The 22,954-nt window shown below is 45.8% G+C and overlaps 1 pseudogene; it reads left to right on the forward strand.

Annotated features, from left to right (window-relative positions):
• Positions 1-21,999: 21,999 nt before the first annotated feature.
• LOC123345075 lies at positions 22,000-22,720 on the forward strand (annotated as a pseudogene).
• The last annotated feature ends 234 nt before the right edge of the window (positions 22,721-22,954 follow it).

A 22,954-nucleotide genomic window follows, 5' to 3' on the forward strand; every position in this document is an offset into this window, starting at 1 on the left:
CTGCGCTGCCTGGAGGTGGCTGGCAGTGCTACAGCCGCGTCGCTTGGCTGGAGCCGGGCCATGCCACCGCCGCATAGCGCCTGGAGCACCGGGTCAGGCCAAGCTCGCAGCCCCCTGCCCAGAGCATGCACCAGCAGCGGGGCGAGCTGAAGCTGCGGGGGAGGGGGAACAACCGGGGACTAGCCTCCCTGGCTGGGAGCTCAGGGGCTGGGCAGGAGGGTCTTGTGGGCCACCATAGTGGGTGCCCGCCCCACCCCTAAGAGCCAGAGGGACCTGCCGGGGGGCAAGGTGAAGAGTCAAAGTCCCGGCGGTGCTTACCTGAGGTGGCTCCCGGGAAGCATCCGGCAGGTCCCTCTGGCTCCTAGGGGTGGGGTAGCGTAGCTAGGGGGGAGCAGGGGGTTACCTGCTGTGGCGTGGGCGGCCCTCCTCGCGCCCCCCCTCCAGCTCACCTCCACTCCATCTCCGCCTCCCTGGGCCTGAGCGCGAAGCCACCGCTTGCTTCTCAGCCCTCTCAGGCTTCCCGCGCAAACAGCTGATTTGCGGGAAGCGGAAGGGGGGGAGGAGAAGCGGGGCGGAGCGTTCAGGGGAGGAGGAGGCGGCGGCGGTGGAGCGGAGGTGAGCTGGGGCTGGGGAGCTGCTGGAGTACTCATGGAGTCAGCGCCTAAGGCGCCACTTTAAATTTAAAAGCTCTTTTAGAACCAGTTGGACAACCGGTTCTAAAAGAGCTTCTAAATTTAACAACCAGTTCCCGCAAACTGGCTCCAGCTCACCTCTGGCTCCGTCGCTGTAAACTCTCTAATGTAGCTGTAGCCTGAGTTAGTTTCCCAGATGTGAAGAAGAGCTCCATGTAAGCTCGAAAGCTAGTCTTTCTCACCAACAGATGTTGGTCTAATAAAAGACATTATCTCACCTCCCCGTCTCTCTAATATCCTGGGACCAACGCAGCTACAACAACACTGCATAGTACATTTAAAGACAAGCATGATCTGTTAGCAGAAATTTTGCAAAGTAAATGAGGCAGCAGCATTCATAATACAACATAATGTGAATTATTTGCTTGGCTCTAGTGTTAAGAGTAAAGAGCACCATTCACTATTGCCCTGTCCAGTCATCTACTCCAATGCAAAGTGAGCGTTAAATGAACTCATTCTGAATTGGATTTGTTTTCCGCTCACTCTCCATTGGTGTGTATGGCAAGGGACAGGTCAACAGTGAACTGGGTCCAAACTGTTCTGTGTATTCAGTATCTCACATTTTCCCATAGGTAACTCAGAATCCCTTATACATTTCCAAATGCTATGGCATCATAGACACAGGTGCCGACTTTCCAATGTGCTGGGGATGCTTGACCCCCCGGCTCTGCCCCAAGCCCTGCCCGTACTCCACCCTTACCCCCAAAATCCCACCCCACCTCTTCCTGCCCCTTCCCTGCCCCAGCCTCTTCCCCGCCCCATTCCGCCCCTCCCCCAAGCACGCTGTGTCCTCGCTCCTCCCTCCCAGAGTCTCCTGCATGCTGCAAAACAGCTGATCGTGGCGGGTGGGAGGAACGGTGTTGGATTGTTTTGCATAAGAGTGTGAGAAACTGACATGCAAGTTTCAAGGATGAAGCTAGTTCTTATCTGCTGGGAGGCAATAACAGGATAATGAATTAGAGGGTTGGCCAGGATGTTAAATAGCCAATGAAGTTACAGCTGTGCCTGTCTGCACCTTATTAACCAATTAGCAATTGCTTGATTGCCTGCATTAATTGTATAAATGAAATATGCTGGAGAGAAATAAAGGACTTAGCTGCCAATCAAATTGACTGAAGAGCTTTGTTCATGCCCGCTTGAGAGGCACCGAGACGCAACAGCACGGGTGGGGGGGGAAGCGCTGATCGGTGGGGCCCACCAGTAGGGGAAGACACTAGGGGAGAAAAGGGGGGCTGATGGGGGGCTTCTGGGGGTAATTCAGCATCCACCATTTTCCACCTTCCATGGAGTCAGCGCCTACGATCCTAGAAATCTGTGTAGAACTAATGAAAATGAATTAATTATTAACCAAAGGAGAGATTGTCAACGTCCAACCAATTAAAATGGTACAAGATGTAGAAACTAAACCGAAAAGTTGCCTTTGATTTGGTTAAGTTGGGAGTTGTCAACTATTTTCACAGTGTGGACTGCAGTTCTGAGGTGAGATTGTCGCATGGACACTTCCTGCCCATTCCCAATCCTGTGGACTAGCTCTCCCTCCATTTGTAATTGATGCCATCATGTGGCAATTATAACAATTGCTTACAGAGAAAAGTAATATTAAAAGAAGAACTGCCTAACGCAGTTTAGGAGCTGGAAACAAGAGTCAGAAGTACATGTACCATCAAAGAGCACAGTTAGGAACCACTAGGTTAAGCAGGTTGAAAGATGTGCCGAATGCTACATCCAAATTTGGCACAGAATTTCTAAAGGTCTCCGAAATTCATATACCTACATAATCTAGTCTTTCTAGTCTACAGATTATGGCACCAAGTAATATAAAACCTTAATTAGTAGCCATGTATTCTAAAACTAAAAAGGCAAAAACAGAACCCACTCCTGTCCTAATCAAGTCATCAAGAAGAACATGGTTAACTCTTAACTGCCATTCTGGCCAACACACCAGGGATTGAATTGAGTACTTCCCAGAAATAGAAGCATGAGTCCCTACACTGGAGCTAAAGAGACAGGCTGTGCACATAAACTGTAACAGACTCCCATCCTTTGTGGATTGGGGACATATTACACACCCCGACCAGTGGAGTATGTACATATTTTTACAATTGGACAATAACAGCAAAATACCACTGTCACTTATTGTTACTCTCTCTTCACATTGCTTAATGGAAATAAAAGCTATTTTTACAAGGGTAAAAACTGTCATTTTTCTCCTTGAAAATGGTGAATTTCCCTCAGTAGAATTTCAGGATTATTTTGTCCAGAAATTGAAATTTCATCACATTTGCTGTGAAAAGCCATGTTCCTTAGCAGAAATTACAGATTTGATCTAGCATGAAATGTCACTAATACTAAAAAATTTTAACAAATATTTATTTTAATGTTGGATGTGAAAAATAAGCCCTTGTGGTTTTGCACAGATTTACCAGCATTGTGCTGTCTATCCTTGTATCATGGAGGATTTTGCAATCTCCTGTCATATCTCCTAGCTGACAACGATTGAGGGACAAAGACATTATGACAGTGTTAGTTCTATTACAACTGCAGTTGCTTCAGATCCAGACATTGCAATGCATATAAATGGCCAAACAGTTGTAGGTTTCTGCTTGAAAATAAAATTGAGATGCCATGTAATGAAGTAATAAAGCTTTATGGTGAAAGTTTTCAAATCTGGGAACCAAACTCTAGGTGCATAATTCTGAAAATTTTAGCCTACATTGTACATCATCCGTCTTCCTAAAATGTTTTTTTTAAAGTGTGCTCAAACCCTTTCCAAAGACTGGGTGATTACCGTAATTTAAATTTATCCTTTCAATTTTGGAAACCTCTCCAATAGCAGTGCAAGTGAAACTGACAAGTAGAGTTTCAATATCTAACCTGAGTACAAATGGCCAAAAGTAATTTAGGCTCTAATTCTACAGTGTGAAGTGAGTTGCATTATAGATTGTAAGCTCTAAGGTAGTGTCTTTAATTTCATGTTTACACGGTGACTAGCAGTTCCTGACTGAGGCTTTTAAGTGCTGCTCAATGGAGATACTGTATTAAAAAAATAACAATAGGGTCCATCCGTGCATCTCAAATTGCAGAATTGGGGCTGTAAGTTGCACTCTGCATTAGTAATTAAGATGTTAATGCTATAAGAGGCAAGGAATTTTCAAGAATTACATATATTAGATGTTCCTTTAAGACTGAATTTTCCAGCTCTGGTTGCCGATATGTGAGTCATATAGAAGAGTATTTCTTTGAAAAGTAATGTATTTAAATCTTTTCTGTGAAGTACTGTAAATGCTCAAGTTATTAGTAAAAGTTCAGCAAAATATGAAAAGTAAGACTAAATGTGTGTACTGTGTGTATACACACAAAAGCACAAGGTAAACAGCTTGTATCTGGTTTATTTTTAGTGACTAGTGGAATGTTAACTCAATTTTTTTTTTTTTAGCTCCAGTAATAGCACAGTATTAAAACAGATTTCTAACTATGGTAATTCATTGGGAATCGAACATATTGCGATCCTCAGTACACAGGAAGCATTTCATAAACTGAAAGGGAAAAGGGGCTTGGAACACATTTTTAAAGTACTTAACATTATTTTGAATGACAGTCATGCTAGGACAGCCTCTGAATGCTGTTGTATAGTGTAATTTAAGGGACAAATTCTGGGTTTGTTACTCCCATGCAGGAACAGCCAAGGCCAGGAACAGAGCTGCAAAATAGAAATATTCTGTTCCAGTTCTCATGCATGGTCGGACCCACTGAAATCCCATTCCACAGTTCCTCCGTGGCTCCAGCTCTAGGGGTTAGAACTATGATCCAGATATTTCAGCATGTACGTCCGGTTCATCTTTTTGCCCTGTAGTGCAATTGTTTAGCTGAAAGGAGATGATATTCTGTGTACTGATTACTTCTCCTTTAGAGGAAGAGTCTCCCTGCCTGTGGCTGAGACAGCTGCCATTTTGTGTTTCAATTCAGCAGAATGGTAGAATGAGTCACTAGAGTCTCATTTTTCATTCAGATTTCATCTGTTCCTTCATTATTTGTTTAAAAAAAAAAGCAGATTTGTCTCATTTATTTAATTTTAATGCCACATAATTTAAGTCACATGCTTGTTCCCTTATTAATCATTTTTTGTCTCCAGTGCTCTCCTTGGCTATCTCCTGGAGCATCATCTTTCCATCTGATCAGCTTCTGAGGTCCCATGTTGATGCAAAATGTGCTAGCCCTCCCTCCACCGCTTCCCTTGATGAAATCACCTGCAATAGTGGTTCTCTCCTGCTTCTGGGAGCACTTGGATAAGGAAGTCTTGTGACCAGTGGTGAGCTGCAGCCAGTTCGCACCGGTTCGCCCGAACCGGTTGTTAAATTTAGACGCCCTGTTAGAACCGGTTGTCCCACCTGGGACAACTTGTTCTAAAAGGGCATTTAAATTTAACAGGCCGCAGCTTACCTCAGCTCTGTCTCCACCTCCTCCCATGAATGCTCCGCCCTGCTTCTCCTCACCCCCTGCTTCCTGCGAATCAGCTCTTCGCGGGAAGCCTGGGAGGGCTGAGAAGCATACAGGCTTCCCGCTCACGCCCAAGAAGACGGAGCTCAGGTAGGGGTAGAGGGAACGAGAAGGGCCGTGAGCCCCGGCCGGTCTCCGGCCACGGCCCTCCCCGGCCCTCCTGGGCCGCCCGGCTCCGGCCACGTCTCTCCCCGGCCGCGGGGCCCTGCCCGGCCCTGCGTCCCTCCCCGGCCGCCGCCCGGCTCCGGCCGCGGAACCCTGCCCGGCCCTGCGTCCCTCCCCAGCCACCCGGCTCGGGCTCGGGCTCTGGCTCCCGCCGCGGCGCCCTGCCCGGCCCCGCGTCCCTCCCCGGCCGCCCGGCTTGGGCTCAGGCTCGGGCTCCGGCTCCGGCCGCGGCCCTGCCCGGCCCCGCATCCCTCCCCGGCCGCCCGGCTCGGGCTCGGGCTCCGGCTCCCGCCGCGGCCCTGCCCGGCCCCGCGTCCCTCCCCGGCCGCCCGGCTCGGGCTCTGGCTCTGGCTCCGGCTCCTGCCGCGGCCCTGCGGCCCCGGCCGCCCGGCCCCGCCGCAGCCCGGCGGCGGCCACGACACCACCTACCCAGATGCCGGGGTCCGGGCGCGGCGGCGGCCCCGGCTGCTCAGCTCCAGCTGTGTGGCTCTGGCCGCAGCCCTCCCCTGCTCCGGCCGGCCAGCCACCTGGCTCCGGCCGCCCGGCTCCCGCCATATCCTCCGGCTCCGGCCATGCGATTCCTGCCCCGGCCCCGCATCCCCGGGCTCCCGGCTCCAGCTGCGGCCGGACTGTAGCACTGCCAGCCACGTCCAGGCAGCGCGGTAAGGGGGCAGGGAGCGGGTGTTGGAGAGAGGGCAGGGGAGTTCGGGGGTGGAGGGGGAGTGGATAGGGGTTGGGGGGGTCAGAGGGTAGGGAACAGGGGGATTGAATAGGGGCAAGGGTCCTTGTGGGGCAGTCAGAAAGGATCAGGGGTTGGATGGGGGCGGTGGGAGGCAGTCAGGGGCAAGGGTTCCAGGGGCTGTCAGGGTACAGGGAAGGGGGGTGGATGGGGCAGGGGTCCCTGGGTGGGGGGGGCATGATCCCTCCTGGGGTGAGGAGGGAACCGGTTGTTATGATTTTGGCAGCTCATCACTGCTTGTGACCATAGTGTTTTGATAGGTGTCCTTTGCCTCAGTTTCTCATCTTGCAGCTTGATAGTCTGAGAAGCCAATATCTCTTAACATATCATTCCCCTCCCTCTCCACGGCACCCCACTCACGGTTGGCTGTCCTTGGTTAGCAAAGACCCAGGGTTCAGAAGTATGTTCACAGGGGTTCACCTCCAACTCCTGGCAGGGGGCGCAGAGCAATGCCTCTGCTACTACTGCCTCTGCAGCTGGCTCACAGCTGCTGTTGTCTCGCTGCTGCCACTCTCTGTGAGGTCACATTCTGAGGTTTCACCACTTAACCCAGCTCTCCTTGGTTTCAGCAAGTAGTGGGGAACCTCACTCCCAGTGCAGTGTTTTGGGTTGTCTTTCACTGCAACACTGCCCCCATGCAAGATCTAAGGATTAGCCCTTACACTAGCTTCAGCAGTGATATCAGTTCCAGGAATCACCAACCAGAAGCAAGGACTCTCCACTGAGTCTAATCTGCTCAGTCTTTAAACACTGGAGAGGGGTGGGTAAATGGTATCTGGGATTGTTTAGGCATGGTCCACCCCATCAGGCAGAAACACCTGCCCACAGCCACTCTCATCTTCAGTGGGATTTGGTATCCCTAGCCCCTGCTTAGCAAGTGAGGTTCAGTTTAGGATGACCCCCGCTCCCCTAACCAGAGTATGCTAAGTACAGTGCCTGTTACTGTTTCAGTAAGGATAACAACATTTCATTACCCCTGAATTTGAATACTAGAGTTATTTGTAACCCAAAACCAGCCAAAATTGATCATTTTAACAAAGCAGTTCCCGTAGGCAGAGTAGGCATGTCTATGCAAACACAGTCTGCTCCTGAAGTCATTTCCCCCAGTTCATCAGTAGATGTCAGGGGAGAACTCAGACAGACCCTGCTTATGTAACAAATAAAAACATAATAAAACCTAATAAAAGAAGTAAGTGGGTGTCCCAAAAAATGTTTCTAGGAAGAAGCTATTTCATAAAATTCCAGAAACAGTGTGCTGTAAATTAATGGAAAAGCTGAACTCTGTGGGAGATGTAGTACTAAACAATCTAGAAGCAAACATTCTGCATGTGCAAAGTCTTCAGAAATTGTAAATCAGGGGTCGGCAACCTTTCAGAAGTGGTGTGCCGAGTCTTCACTTATTCACTTTAACTTAAGGTTTCGTGTGCCGGTAATACGTTTTAACGTTTTTTAGAAGGTCTCTCTCTATAAGTCTATAACTAAACTATTGTTGTATGTAAAGTAAAGAAGGTTTTCAAAATGTTTAAGAAGCTTAATTTAAAATTAAATTAAAATGCTGATCTTACGCTGCCGGCCCACTCAGCCCGCTGCTGGCCTGGGGTTCCGTTCACCTAGTTCGGCAGCAGGCTGAGCGGGGCCGGCAGCCGGGACCCCAGACTGGGGGTGCAGGTGGGAATATGTGTGGGGTGTGTGTGCAGGAGCTCCCATTTGGTGCTCGGGGGGTGGTGGGGATGTGGGGGGGTGCAAGAGTCTGGGCATGGGGTGTGGGGGGGGCTGGGTATGTGTGGGAGATCAGGGCAGAGGGCTGTGGGGGGGTTTAGGGGTCAGGGCAGAGGGCTGTGGGTGGTGGTGATGCAGGGGTCAGGGCAGAGGGCTGTGTGGGTGTGGTGGTGCAGGAGTCAGGGCAAAGGGCTGGATGTGTGTGGGGAGGTGCGGGGGTCAGGGCAGAGGGCTGGATGTGTGTGGGGAGGTGCGGTGGTCAGGGAAGATGGCTGGGTGTATGGGGGTGGGTTTCAGGGGTCAGGGCAGAGGGCTGGGGTGCTCAGCTCGGGGGGGGGGGGCTCCCAGCCCCCTGCCATCAGCGGCTCACGGCAAGCGGCTGGAGGGGATATGCCTGATTCTACCCCTTTCTCCAGGGCCCTGTCTGTCCCCACCTCTTCTCTGCCTCCTCCCCGGAGCAGCGAGCACGCTGCAGCTCGGCCCAGCTCCCCCTCCCCCTTGCAAGGGCGATCAGCGGATTGGTGCAGGGAAAGAGAGGAGGGGGCGCAGGATGGCAGCACGCTGCAGGAAGAAGCAGGGGACGGGGGAGCTTGGCTGCTGGCAGGATCAAGCTTCTGCCTCCTGCCCCCAACAGGAGAGAGCAGTGGGCGGGGGGGCTTAGTGGGGCCGGGACCGCGGCAGGTAGCAGCGTGCCATTAAATATCGGCTTGCGTGCTGTCTTTGGTACGCGTGCTGCAGGATGCCGACCCCTGCTGTAAATGATCCATTTTGCTACAAGGGTGCAAAGGAAATACTGTAGTGTGCATGCAATGTCCTAGTGCTACGAATGCAGCACTAGATGTAATATTTTTATTGGAATAATGTTCAATGTCAATACAAGAGAAAATGAAGAATGTAAAGTAACTTTGGAACTGAATGGAGGATCTATCACAATTTAAGCTTAGAACAGGAAACCAAGCCACTATAGTGCCAGAAATGTATACCAGTAATTCAGGATAATTCTAACACAATAGCTTAACGTCCTTGGCAAGTGCCAGACAGAATCTGTTGAAAAGTATTGACTGGCCTCTTTTTACTTAGAAGGCAAACACTTTTTAGTGATTGACTTATATTCAAGCTACTTTTTGCTGAATTTCCTGCTGAATCAACATTTCCAGGATACTGTCTGCGTATTTCTGGGTGGAACATTAGGCGTTGATTTTGAACTATAAAGCTCTCAGTAGCTTGGACCCTGCTTGCCTGAGAAATGACCTGCTTCCCAGTGCTATGCTACTGCTGCTGTAATCAGCACAGGCACTTAGGCTTGATCCCCTCATTATAAAAGGGGAAGGCGGCTCTGTCAAAGTCTTCTCTATAAGGATACCTGTCCTTGTAGAATTCAGTCCCCTTAGTCAAGATCCTTAATGGCCTGTGAGAAGCATAAACTGAAATGAAAGTATACAATATGCAGAACCCAGGTTTGCGTTCTAAGCAACAATCAGCCCAAAAGAGCCATCCTCCAGTGGGGCCCTTTTCAGAGCCAGTGCCACAAATCCTACCGCGGGGCCAGTACTCTAGATGCTGCGTTTCAGTATCAATGAGATCTCAGTAACAGAAAGGTATATCCTCCTCCACCGAGTTACAAACCTTGAAGCACATGTAATCTTGCTTAAGGAGATGCACTCCACCCCTGACATTCAACTTTCAGTTCCAGACTGCGCAGTTGTGGCTCATCACCATCACTAGCAGGATGGGATGGTATCTTATGTTAGAGAAGGGCTGTCCATTGTCACTGTATCAGCAACTAGTCCAGATGATATCACAGAATGGCAGACATTAAACGTGAAAGATCTTATGATGATTAATGTCTACGAGGCACCACTAGTTAACTGGTCAACCCTCAGTCTACGGGTCTTTGCATCTACTGAGGCAACTTCAGTTCCTGCTATGTCAGTGGAGGATACCCTGACAACAATGCAGACGGAGAGAGGCTAATGGAGTGGGCATCAGTTGCTATCACATGACCAAAGCAAATGCCAAGCTTTCACAGTAACAGATGGACAATAGGCTCTTCACCCAACATCACTTCTGGGCAACTGCTGCCAGTGGTCATAGAGCTAAAGGTGCTTGACACTTTCCCAGAGTCTCAGCATCAGCTATCTTTGATCACTACAGGCCTCCAGGTATCATCAACAAACAGCTTACAGAAGGCTGGGTGGAAACTTCATAAAATTCAGTGGGAGGTCTTTCAAACATATGTCAGTGAACTGGCTTGGACTTGACATGTCCAGATAATATAAATGACTCTCACCAACCTTTCCGCAAATCAGTTCAGGCTGCTGCTAAGAAATTGTCTTCCAGAGGCTGCCACTGACAGTATATTCCTAGGTGGTCGTCAGATGCAATTAAGCTCTACCAGGAGTTCAAATCTGCTGGTAACAAACAGGAGGTCTCTAGTAAGAGCAAGGACCTCAGTCAACTGTTGGGTCAGGTGCTATTAATGGAGAAAGATAGTCACAATGATGGACTTTACTCATTCTAGCTGGAAATTGTGGCAAACCATCAAAAGATTTTCTGGAGACCTACATCCCAAAAGTCTGGCACAGAATAAAGGTCATAGCCATTCCAAATCCAGGAATACCACTGGAAGATCTCAAGATCTACTGACTCATCTCTCTCCTCTGGGTCATATACATGCTTATGGAGAGACTGATTCTGATGCGCATCAATGAGGTTATCAACCCATAACTGCCCTTTGCTCATGATGGCTTCAGAGGAAGATGAGGTACCCAAGATCAAGTCATTCACCTAACATAAGACATCAGAGATGCCTTTGAGAAGGGCAAGAGAGTTTGTGCCATTCTGGTGGATCTGTCAACTGTATGTATTGTTTGGCACGTGGAGCTGACCACCAAGTTGTTGCAGATTATTCCCTATATGCCCAGGGTGTGGCTTATCATGGAAATGGTAAAAAATCAGAGCTTTATTTTGCAAGCTGGAAACAAAGTCAGCTGGCGTAGGTGTCTCTCTAATAGAATCCCACAAGCATCTGTTCTAATTCCTCTCCTTTTCAAAGTATATACGTACGATCTACCAACAACTAAGGCTGACAAGTACATATATGCAGATGACATCTTTCTTGCTGATCCATGCAATATTGAAGGGTCACTCAATCAGGACATGAATGCCCTGGCCACTTACCTTCATCAGTGGAGGCTTACACTAAGTGAGTCTAAAGATAGTGGCCACAACTTTGCATCTGTACAATCACTTGGCCAATCACACCCTTAGTCTGTGTTGAGACTCATCTACTCCCTTTCCAGCCAGTTGTCACTTATTTCAGAGTCAAACTGGACTGTAGTCTAACATACTGGTTCCATCTAGACCACTTAACGAAAAAGATCACTTCCTGCACTGATCTGATCCAGAAGCTAACAGGAACTTCCAGAGGAGCAGAGGCAAATGCTCTATGAACCTCAGTCCTGGTACTGGTGTTGCTTCAGCAGAATATTGTGTTGCATGTTGGGGTGGAAGTCAGCATACACATCTCATTGATTCAGAGCTGAACACAGTAACCCATATCATCAGTGATCGTCTTAGCCACAGTAACGTCTAATTTATATGTGTTGAATTATATAGCTCCCTCAAAACTTTGATGAGATGCCACTACCCTTGAAACTGAATGAAGTGCTATGACAGATGAAAACCTGCTTCATATGATGCTGATTGGTTCCAATAGGTGTAAATAAGCAATGTACACTCCCTGTAAGAAGATCTGCCCTCCTCCAGAAGAAAACACTTACACCTGCAGCTCCTGCTGACTTGCCATGTCTGACTCCACGGCATCCTTTTGCAGAGGTTGTTCATGCACTCATGTCTGGTGCTGCTGGCCCATCGCCAGTCTTGGATGAACAAAAGCATATCAGGGCTGACAGCTGTGTTCTCGCAGAGTGGCAGCAACTCTGGGATAGAAAGACAGGTGTGCTGACAAATTTCAGAAGCCCTAACTTTCATCTATCTGTTTGTAACCTGGGACGCAGATCCTGGACTCAGCTTAACAGGCTACTGACTGGAACGGACACAGTGGCTGCCACAATGCAAAAATTTGGCCTAGACCAATCTTTACAGTGGGATTGCGGGGCAGTGATGAAAATGGACCATCATGCAGTGGAAGAGTGCATAATTAGAAGAGTGAACTGCGACAACTTGATACCCTTCAGCAGTTATATGGCTGAACAGTCTAGATATCAACTTGTAATGCATACCAAAGAAGAAGAATATACTTATACAGTACTTGTGTTCCCAGTATTACAGGGGACTGTTTAAAGAGAAACATTTAATTACTTTTTATTTAAATTCATGAAAACATAAATATTTTTAAAGTTTAAATTCAGTAAACATCTTTTTTTATTATTTTAATTTGGGACTAGAGTGGTTGAATGTCCCTTTAAATACATGCCCATTCTGGCTATAATTTAAAAAAAAATTGAAAATCTCTGTGAAAATCGATACTTTTAAAGGGTCAGGGCCTTTGTGGCTGCTTAGCTTCCTCCTGGAAGATGCTGAATATCCTCAACTCCACCTGGCAGGATCAGGCCCTATCTAAATAGCCAAAAGAAAACTCAATATTGAGCTAAATCCAGGAATATATGCTGAATGCCACCAGGATCTGAACTCTGGCTCAAGCTTAACCTCCCTTCTGTCTACACATAAATTGCACTAACCCAGCCTGTCTCAGGTTCAGGGTCCCAGGACCACACAGGAGAGGAGGATCCAAGCCTAAGTCAAAATGGGGCCCAGTGTTCAAGCCCTTATGATTGCAGTCTAGATTCAGTCCCCCTGGGCTTGTGCTCTGGGAGTTCATCAAAAGTATTCCACAATCTGATGGGTTGACTTTCTTTGTGCTCTGGACAGTCAAGTTTGGTGGACAGCCAAGTTTTCCCACTCTGCATTACGAACAAAAGGCTAGAGTGGACACATTTTGGGAGGGCGCTACAAGGTCTGGGATATGGATGGTTGGACTCGACCCCACATAATGCAGTGTAGATGTTTGAGCCCCAGGTTGGGACCCAGGGTTCAACAATTCCTAACCTGGGGTTACAAATGAGTGTAGATGCTCAAGCCTTAGGATAACAAACCCAGGGTCTGCTAACTTGAGTTCTACTAATCCTGGGCTTTCATTGCAGCGTAGGCGTACTCTCAGTTTTGCCAAAAACTCAATCTTAAATTTCCTTTTGGAAAGCTCCAATCAAGTATACTAACAAGTAACTTCAATTATGTTGTTCTGAGCTAGCAGATTCCCTACCACGGTTTTCTTTAAAAGCATAATATCCAGTTAGAAATTATATATTTTAAACAAACTCTCAAATATATTATGGCTTGTCTATGCATGACCTGGGACCAAAGAAACAGAAGTGGTTTTAATTCTCATCTTTAGTTATTTCAACAGAAATCTGTGTGTGAACAATCTTATATAGAATTGTGGCCTTCTTTGATTTAACTAAAGTCAGTTTTTCACCAACTTAAGTTAAATCAAAATAGGACAGTTATAATCTGAAATGAGTGTTCATAGCCAGCTGTGTATTGAAATAATTAAAGAGGATAATTAAAACCAATTTAAATATTTCATTACCAGTTTATGTGTAGATAAACCCTCATTTGTTAAGAGATTATTTTAAAATCCAAATTACTATTAACTATTATGTTTACTTTTAAAATTTCTTTCAGCTTTACCATGGACACCACTTTCAGTTTTGTGTTAATATGGTCAGTGTTATTTTCAGGTTCTCTTTGTATTTTGCAGGGAAGTTGTAGGCAGTTCAGGGCTGTGTTTATTCATTTAGAAGCCATTATTTCCACTGGAAATTAGAAATTATATATTTTTATTGGTCTGAGATTTTGTAAGAGCTGCTCTAAGCCAAATTTGAGTCGATAGTTTCCATTTACAAGAGCCTACTAATAAGGAGAGATTTTCCAAGTTCTGTTATGGAAGGAGCCACTTTCATTAAAACTTACTCTGCAACAATGAACTGACAAATGTGCTTAATATTTTGTACAGCACAGGAGATCTTGAATCTCTCTGGATTAGAAATTGAAAGCGAAACACATAGTATGTCCCCAGAAAGATTTTCTTCTTAAGGGCAATGTGTAAATTTATTATCAAGACATATCTTGGAAGTCTTTGTTTTACCATGAAAAGTTCTCACGCATGGAATCTCATGAGGAATTTACAAATGACTTAATTCTCATGCATGTAGCAAGGATAAAAAAATTTAAATCAAAAGTAAATCTAGGATTTTGGAATTCAGAAATAGAAAGATGCCTCAGGTATAGACCACCACTGAGCATGTTGCAGACATAGTAATGGAACTTATCACTGTAAAGGAAAAATACTGCAGGATTTAGCATCCGAGTTTTGCATTTGTTATAGATGCTCCATGTGCCCACAGCTGTTGCCCCTGCTGCTGAAAGAAGCAAGAGAGGGAGGAATAATGGGAACATGTGCAACAGCAGGTGTCAGCATCAAGTAAATACTCAGTCACAGCCAATTTGTTTTATCATTACATAATTGTTTTTTTAATGAGTTCAGGTTGTATATGAAGCTTTAATTAGTATATAGGAAAATCTGTGGTTGCTGTGGTAACTGTTCAGAAGTGAACAGAGCCATTGGGTATAATGATGAGAGCCCAGCCTTTGGGAAAAAAAGTAGGAACCTCTTGGTTTCTCATCTGAGCTGAACAACTTTGGGGAAGTTATTTGATTTCCTTGAGCTCCAGTCAACTGAACTGGAAGATCTGATAAATTGAAGAAGCCAAACTGAAGAAGCATCTATGCTGGGTTTTCCTGCAGAGATAAATTGGAAGGATAACGAGGCATCAATCAGTGTAGGCATGTTGTGTTGGGAGCCATTTTCTGAAGCAGGATGTTACAGGCTATGTACCATGCTTCATATTCTGATACTGCCATGGGTATTAATGACTTCTTTAAATTCCCTGCTGTTATCTATTTTCCAGTCAGAGCTTATTGGTCTCTAAGAATTGCAGAGTCTGTCACTGCCTGATGCTGGAATTTCATTAGTAACAACATTTTAGTCCCTGTGCAGCTTGTGTAAGTACATTTATAATGCTGTTCCATTTTGAAGGGGTCAGGGAAGTATTTTCAGTACTAGATAGCAGAATTGGAGAGGAGATATAGACTGAATTTGATAGGCAGGGAGTACTGTGACTGTATCAGCCCATTTAGAAGCTGACCAGGAATAGTCCCAGTGCAGAGATGAAGCAAAATAACTCTTCTTTCTCTCACATACATTCACACAAACATCATGGTGTTCCCTGACTGGCAAGTAACACATTGCCAAAACCATGAGTTCAAAAATCAGGAGGCTAATTTTGGTTTGCCTATGTGATTTATTATCAACTAGGAAGGCACATTAAACGCCATCTCCTGCATTGCAGCCCTGGCACATGTAGTATCACATTCTAAAAAGAGAAGGAAACTGCTAGAACGTTACCAGAAGTAGGAATGGTTGATGCTGTGTTCCCTGTTTGCCACTAAAAAAGTGCTGTTTCCAACTTACCTGTATCAGCCTCTTCCCCTATCTCAGGGTTCTCTCTGCTTTTTTATGCCAGTGTAACTTTACTCAGTTGAATTGAAAGCTTGGCTCTCCCACTTCAGCTTGTCTGAATCACTTTGCTAATTGGAACCACAGATAAATTGTTACCTCAAAGGGGAGCCAAGGTAACGCTATATGTATAGTGGTATAGGTATCAAGAGATAAGACAAGCCCCTTTTACTCAGAAGAGCAGACCTGCCCTCTGCCGGATCTATTACCGGTGGACTGGTACACAGATAGATCTCCCTCCCTCTTTCCTATGTGTAGTGTGTGAAATAAAGACTGACTATAAGTAAAATTAAAAACAACAGGTAAGTGTATTGAGGGAATAAGTACAATAAGGGGAAGGGGATAAGCATGGATAAAACTTTAGCTATAGAAACTAACATAAACCATGGAACAGCAGCTTAAAACAAGAGCATGAAGCTCAGGCCCAAAATACAAAATCACAATGGCAATAACCATATAAAATCCCGACTAAGAGAACCCTAATTATCTCACTATCAGCACGTCTGCGGCGGCAGTGAAGTCCAGGACCTACACTCTTTGGGTAATTGGAACCCGCAGAGGAGGAGCGCTGGAGAGTCCCTCGATTTTGATCAGGATGGAAGAACCCTCTGGTGATTTCGTCCCCAGGAACAGAAGCAGGTAAGGTGGAATGTCGTCTTCTCTCTTCTCTTCACTTCAGGAAAGGTTGTATCCCTTCAACGATGCACTGATGCTACAAAGACCTAAACCGTGCATGCACAGTCACTAGGATAGACTGCGCCACTTGTCTGGGAGTACAGTCCTTTTATGTAGTTTGTGGCGCGAAAACACGGTATAGTCCCAGCAAAGGTGGGAAACAGTCTGAGGTAAAATGTTCTTGAGATCGCCCAGTGGTGGGGGAAAAAACAGTTTGATACAGTTGTAACTAGGCCAAGATGACAGGGCACAAAGGGTTTACAAAATGGAGTTTACAAGATGACAGACCAGACTCCATCTTGGATTGCTGCCATATCCTTATAAACTAATTATTAGGTATAACATGCACATACACTTAATAAACTATTAACAATTTAACAATTCACACCCAACAAAATTACACTTCAGGGTCCTATTCTGTGCTACTGAAGTGAATTTAAAATTTCCCATTGACTCTCAAGATTATTGTGGCCTTTAAATTAATACTATAACAGTTGTTTCTAGATAATGGGTTAAATCTTTAAAATGGACTTAAGTTACTTCCAAGCATAAGTCCCATTTTCAAATGTGACTTAGGTACTTAGGACCCTAGGTCCCATTGACTTTCATGATACCTGGACTACTAAGTTACTTAGGCACTTCTGCAAATGTTACCTGATAGGACTTGCATTAAGGATTCTATCCCAGATGGGTCCGGTTTACTCAGTTTATAAAAAAAATTAAGACAAACCCCACCCGCTGTTGTCTGTTGCTCTGAAAACAAAATGGATGCCAGCCCACTATGACCTAAAATGCGTTTGGGAGACACTTGCTTCCAGTGCAAATCATGTCAGGGTTTTAAAATTTGTGCCATAAGACCATCACATATGAGAAGTGTTATCAGGAGTCATATACTTCTATTGAAGGCAATGTGTGTTTTACTATTGGCTTGCAACAGCAGCTGGACTGATGTCCCAAGTGGAAGAGCTGTTTTAAAATTAATTTTAAAGTAGGGTTGTTGTCAGAAAAGTAACCCTGTCAAACTGATTTGCATGGGAGCACCACATTTATATTTTTCTCAGAGCTTCCAGATCAGTTCTTCTCAGTTTATAAGTCAAATATTCTTTTCTGACATCCAGAACTGCAGAGTTAGCTAGAGTCTGAAAAATCAAAACGGTTATTTCTGCCTCTTGCATTATCACCAGTAGTAAAAATTCTACATTTAGAACCTAGTTGACATCTTGATGATGTATGATGGAATCTAGCTTGCCTTCATGACTTCTTTTGACACTACATTGCCAAAGGCAACATAGTTAAAAATTATTTGCCAGTAAACAGATATGACTTGCAGATACAAAGAGAGATATTGAGAAAGCAAGTGCTTTTTTTTCAAATATAATTCTGACTTCCCACTTTTTACCCCTTAGAAGCCTTATAGTGACACTATACGGGGGTGTAGTGAGCCGGCGTGGCTCCCCTCCAGCCCAAAGGAGGGAGAGCCCAGCCGGAGACCAGAGTGGGCGGAGCTACGGAGCTCTGAACCCGCCCCTCAAAGGGTCAGGCGGCGACCCGGAACTATAAAAGCCGGCCCTCAGAGCTCAGTCAGGTGCCAGCCGCCGAAGAGAGCAGACGTCCCTCAGGGAGTTCGAGACTGGGAAGCCCCTGTGACCCAGGGCAGCCACCCAGACTGGCCGGAGCTTCCCCACGCCTGCTACCCGGAGGAGCCGCCGGAGCTACCCTGGGCCGTCTATCCCGAGGAGTTGCCAGACCTACCACCCAGCCCCGGACGCGATGAGCCCATGCTCGTGGACCCTCCAGAGGTCGACGTCAGGACCCAGGTAGGCCCCGAGGGGGAGTACGGAAGTAGCCCGGGGGCAGCCGACCCCAGTCTGGCTGTGGCCTTACCGGAGCCTATGTCAGTGTGTTGCGGTCAGGATCCCCACTGACTGAAAAGCGGAGTAATAGCCACTACTAGGGCCCCGGGCTGGGACGCAGTGGAGTGGGTGGGCCTGTGTCCCCCCGGCCACCCCACTCTGGGGTGGCAGACTCCCCCTTCTCCCTGGCCTGAGGAGGCCACTAACTGTAACTGTTACTGTTGCTCAGCCCTGCCCCAGGGCCTGAGCTTTCTGACTCTGTGTTTGCTGCCCTGCCCTGACTTAGGGCCGGGCCTTAACTGTACTGTTGCTTAGCCCTGCTGGAGGACCTGAGCCCCTTGCTCCACCGGGCGGGCAATTACCGCCAAGACTGCTGGGCTATTTTCCTGGACCAACCGCAGTGTAGTGGGCCGGCATGGCTCCCCTCATCCCCCCAGAGAGGGTCGAGCCCCGGCACCACTCGCTTACAGGGGGGAAGAAAAAAAATCTGTTTTAAAAAATTACTTTAATTTAATCTGGGACAACAAACACTGAAATGTGCTTGAATTGTAAAGTAAAATTTTCCAAAGCACCTAATTGGTTGAAATTCTGTTGACTCATTGAAAATCAATAGGACTTGGCGCCTAAGTATCTAAATCACGTCTGAAAATGGGACATAGGCTCCTAAATCCCTTAGGTGCTTTGGAAAATTTTCTCCTTAATCAACATGCAGGGCCGGCTTTAGGCCGATTTCCCCCGATTCCCCCGAATCGGGCCCTGCGCGTAAGAGGGCCCCATGCCCACGCCTAAGAGGGCCCCGCGCCCTAAAGAAGAGTGCGTAACTTTGGCACCTTTTAAATTTTTTTACTCACCCAGCGGTGGTCCAGGTCTTCGGCAGCACGGTGGCGGCGGGTCTTCGGTGGCATTTCGGCGGCGAGTCCTTCAGTACCATGGAAGATCTGGAGCGAATAAAGGACCCGCCCCCGACATGCTGCCAAAGACCTGGACCACCGCAGGGTATTCGAATTGGGCCCCGCACTTACTAAAGCCGGCCCTGTCAACATGGTCATTGTCTGATGCCGTTTCAGGCCAGAGTTAAGGTTGTATGCATTTCCATACCTTAATATGTTAGGATTTCTTTTAAGTTAAGATTAAATTCTCTATATTCTAGACAGATAACAAGTGGTTTGGGAATAATTACTCAGTACCCCTGCAATGTATTTTGCCCTACATTACTGATATGTCCTCTCTATCTTAACTCCATTTCAGTGTAGTTCCTTTCTAGGACTAGGGAGAATTTATGATTCTTTGGAAGATATGTATTGTTCCCCATGTGGTAATGGGGAGCTGGAGCTCCTCATGCAGATGCTATGATAATACAGCTGCAGACTATAGCTCTCTCTCTCTGCTGCCTGTGCCAATGTGTGTTGTAGAATGTTAATTTGGGCTTTCAGTTGTGCCTGCATATTGTGCGTGTGTGTGTTCTGTTACCAAGGCTTTTGTCTATGTGGAGTGAGTGTTATGTTAATAATCACCAGTGCAGTAGGTAAATGGCAGCATTTACCGTGATATTTAGAAATGGCTTTTGTATTTGAGGGAGTAGGGCTTGAGGGAAGCAGTCAGTTTGATGTAGGTTTAAATTGCTAGAGAGTTGGAGAGCCTGGCAGTCTCAGACCTTGTTACTTTTGCTGCCCCATTTAGATCTACAAAATCTTTTGAGGAGTGAGCAAAGTAGGGGAGGATGAAAGCATTTGACATGAGTCCCTGTTTCAGCAAGGTAATTAAACATGTGCCTGACTTTAAGCATATGAGTAGTCAATGGGATTACTTGCTTGCTTAAAGTTAGGTATGTGGTTCAGGGAAGGATTAAGGCAGTCTAAGGTCATAGGCATAAGAGGACAAGCCCCCCTCTGCTGTCCCCACTCCCCCGTGGAGAGGGTGGTCCTACCTTTTGTTTGTGTGTGTAACAGAATGTGGCTTCACTCTTGTCTTCTTCCCTATAGAAAATGCATCGACTCCATCGGTGTGCACTCAGTGACCTTTTATTTTAAGTTCCCTCCACCAGTACTGCTTCAGTCTACTTTCCATGCAAAGGTCTCTTTACAATATCTACAATGTTTTTGGCCCTCTCCTCAGGATTTGAGGGGAACCGAGATCTCCTTTCTCTGAGGAAAGGAAGAGAGAATGAGGATGACTCGATGTGGAAGCTGCATGATGTACGTTATGCTTCGTTTGTATGAAGTGCCGCCTGATAGAGCTAATGGAAGAGATCTGAGGTTTGGAGATGCAGGTGGAAACTGTGGTTGAGTTTTGAAGGGGATGTGAGCAGATGATGGAGGGAAGGCAAGAGGACACTGAAGGGAAAAGTCAAGACTCGCATATGCAAACTGGCCTGGATTTTCCTGGATGTGTGATAGCTGACAGATGCCATTTTAAGTTTGGTATTGGTGAGTAGTGAGGACCTCATAGAAGAACCGGTTGTAGGGGACAACCTTGGCTTGAGTGATCATGAGCTAATTCAGTTTAAACAAAATGGAAGGATAAACAAAAAATAGATCTGCAACTAGAGTCCTTGACTTCAAAAGGGCAAACTTTAAAAAATTAAAGGAATTAGGGAAGGGGACTGGGCTGAGGAGTTAAAAGATCTGAATGTGGAAGAGGTTTGGAAATACTTAAAGTCAAAGTTGCAGAAACTTTGTAGGGAATTCATGGGGAAGGGTTGCAGAACAAACTGCATGAGCAAGCTTCTCAGACAGGTGATTAAGGAAAAGCAGAAAGCCTACAAGGAATGGAAGATGGGAAGGATGAGCAAGGAAAGCTACCTTTTGGAGGTCAAAAAAGTGTAGGGATAAAGTGAAAACTGCCAAAAGCCAAGCAGAGGTGGACCTTGTAAAGTAAATTAAAACCAATAGTAAAAGGTTCATAGCTATATAAATAAAAAGAAAATAAGGAAAGAAGAAGTGGGACTGCTAAGCATTGAGGATGGGGTGGATATTTATAGATAATCTAGGCATGGCCCAACACCTAAACAAATATTTTGCCTCAGCTTTTAATAAGGGTAATGAGGCTCTTATGGGTAGCGACAGGGTGGCTAATGGAAATGAGGATATGGAAATAGAAATTACCACATCCAAGGTGGAAATCAAACTCAAACAATTTAATGGGACCAAATCAAGGGTTCTGGATAATCCCCATCCAAGAATATTGAAGGAACTGGCACATGGAATTGCAAGTCCCATATCAAGGATTTTTAATTCATCTGTAAACTCAGAGTTCATATCCTACCTACTTTTAAGAAAGGGGGAAAAAGTGATCCAGGAAACTATAGGCCTGTTAGTTTTGACCTCAATTGTATGTAAGATCTTAGAACAAATTTTGAAAGAGAAAGTAGTTGAGAATATGGAGGTAAATGGGAACTGGGATAAAATACAACATGATTTCACAAAAGGTGGATCATGCCAACTTGAGCTCATTCTTTGAGAAGATAACTGATTTTTTTTTAGACAAAGGAATGCTGTAGAACTAATCTACCTGGATTTCAGTAAAGCATTTAATACAATTCTACATGAGATATTATTAGTTAAATTGGAGAAGACGAGGATTAATATGAGAATTGAGGGTGAATAAGGAACCAGTTAAAGGGGAGACTAGAATGAGTCATACTGAATGGTGAACTGTCAGGCTTGCAAGCCTGATCAGATAATTACCCCAATCAGTTTCCACTGGGGAACTAGTAAGCATCTGAGTGATCCGAGAGCAGGTTCACCTGTTCACTCCCTGCATTCTGTCACACATCTCCCCTTAACTACTGGCCTGGTTTCTCTTCCTCCACACCCTCCCTTCTTTACAAGAGGTGATGGACTTCTCCTGCTCATGCTTGCCCCCAGGGTGGTTGTCCATCTTCTACGTTCAGAAGTCATACTTCATGGGAGGGACTCACCCCGATAACTCAGACTCCTTAGCTGCTGCGGGTGGTGGGGGACCCCGGAGCTCCCAGCTGCTGCAGGTGTTGGACCCTCCTCCTTCCCCATTTTGTCAGGGATATTTTTTGCAAATTTCATGTGCCCCCTCCTTGCTGTCATGAAATTAGAAGGAAAATGGGTGAAGAATACAGAACACTGCAAAGAAATTCATGTGAAGATCAAAGAAAACTGTGAAGACTTTAGAGAGAAGAAATTGAGAGGCGGCCAAAAAGAACAGGAGTCTGAAGAAGGTAGAAAGAGATGTTAGGCTGAAACAGGTTATTCAAGTAGCGCTGAAATATGAAAATGGTGAAAGGACATCAGAAAGGAGCAAGATGAACGAAATATATACAAAATTCTACAGTGATCTCTACTTCTTGCATGTCAATGTCCAGCATACACTGTCAAGGCAGCAGGCTACAGAAGAAGTTCCCAATGTTATGTGGGAAGAAATTGATTATGCAGTTCATAATATAAAGATAGGGAAGAGCCTGGGAGTGGACGATATTTGGTTGGAAGATGCTCTCTTCAAAGCATTGGTGCAATGGTTCACCATCTACATCAATAGCAAGCGTGTTTCAGATGCATGGAAGAAATCAAAAACAATACTATTTATGAAGAAAAGCAATCCAAAAGAATTGAGCAACTACTGTCCAATGACACTCCTCTCACAAGTGTATAAGGTCTTCACCCGTGTCATACTCAGTCAGATTAAGAAGGATCTTGAAATGCACAAAAGCAGAGAACAAGCTGGTTTCCACTCAGGGTGTTCGACAACTGATCACATCCACTCAGTTCGGCAGCTCATCGAAAAATGCAGGAAATACAAAGTACAGTAACTCCTCACTTAACGTTGTAGTTATGTTCCTGAAAATGCGACTCTAAGCAAAACGATGTTAAGCTAATCCAATTTCCCCATAAGAATTAATGTAAACAAGGGGGGGTTAAGTTCCAGGGAAATTGTTTTCAACAGACAAACTTTATTTATATATATATATATATATATATATATAAACTTATATTTATATATATATAAATATATGTATATATGTGTGTGTGTGTGTATGTTGTGA

This window comes from Mauremys mutica, chromosome 1, assembly GCF_020497125.1.
Source record: "Mauremys mutica isolate MM-2020 ecotype Southern chromosome 1, ASM2049712v1, whole genome shotgun sequence".
Classification (NCBI taxonomy): domain Eukaryota; kingdom Metazoa; phylum Chordata; order Testudines; family Geoemydidae; genus Mauremys; species Mauremys mutica.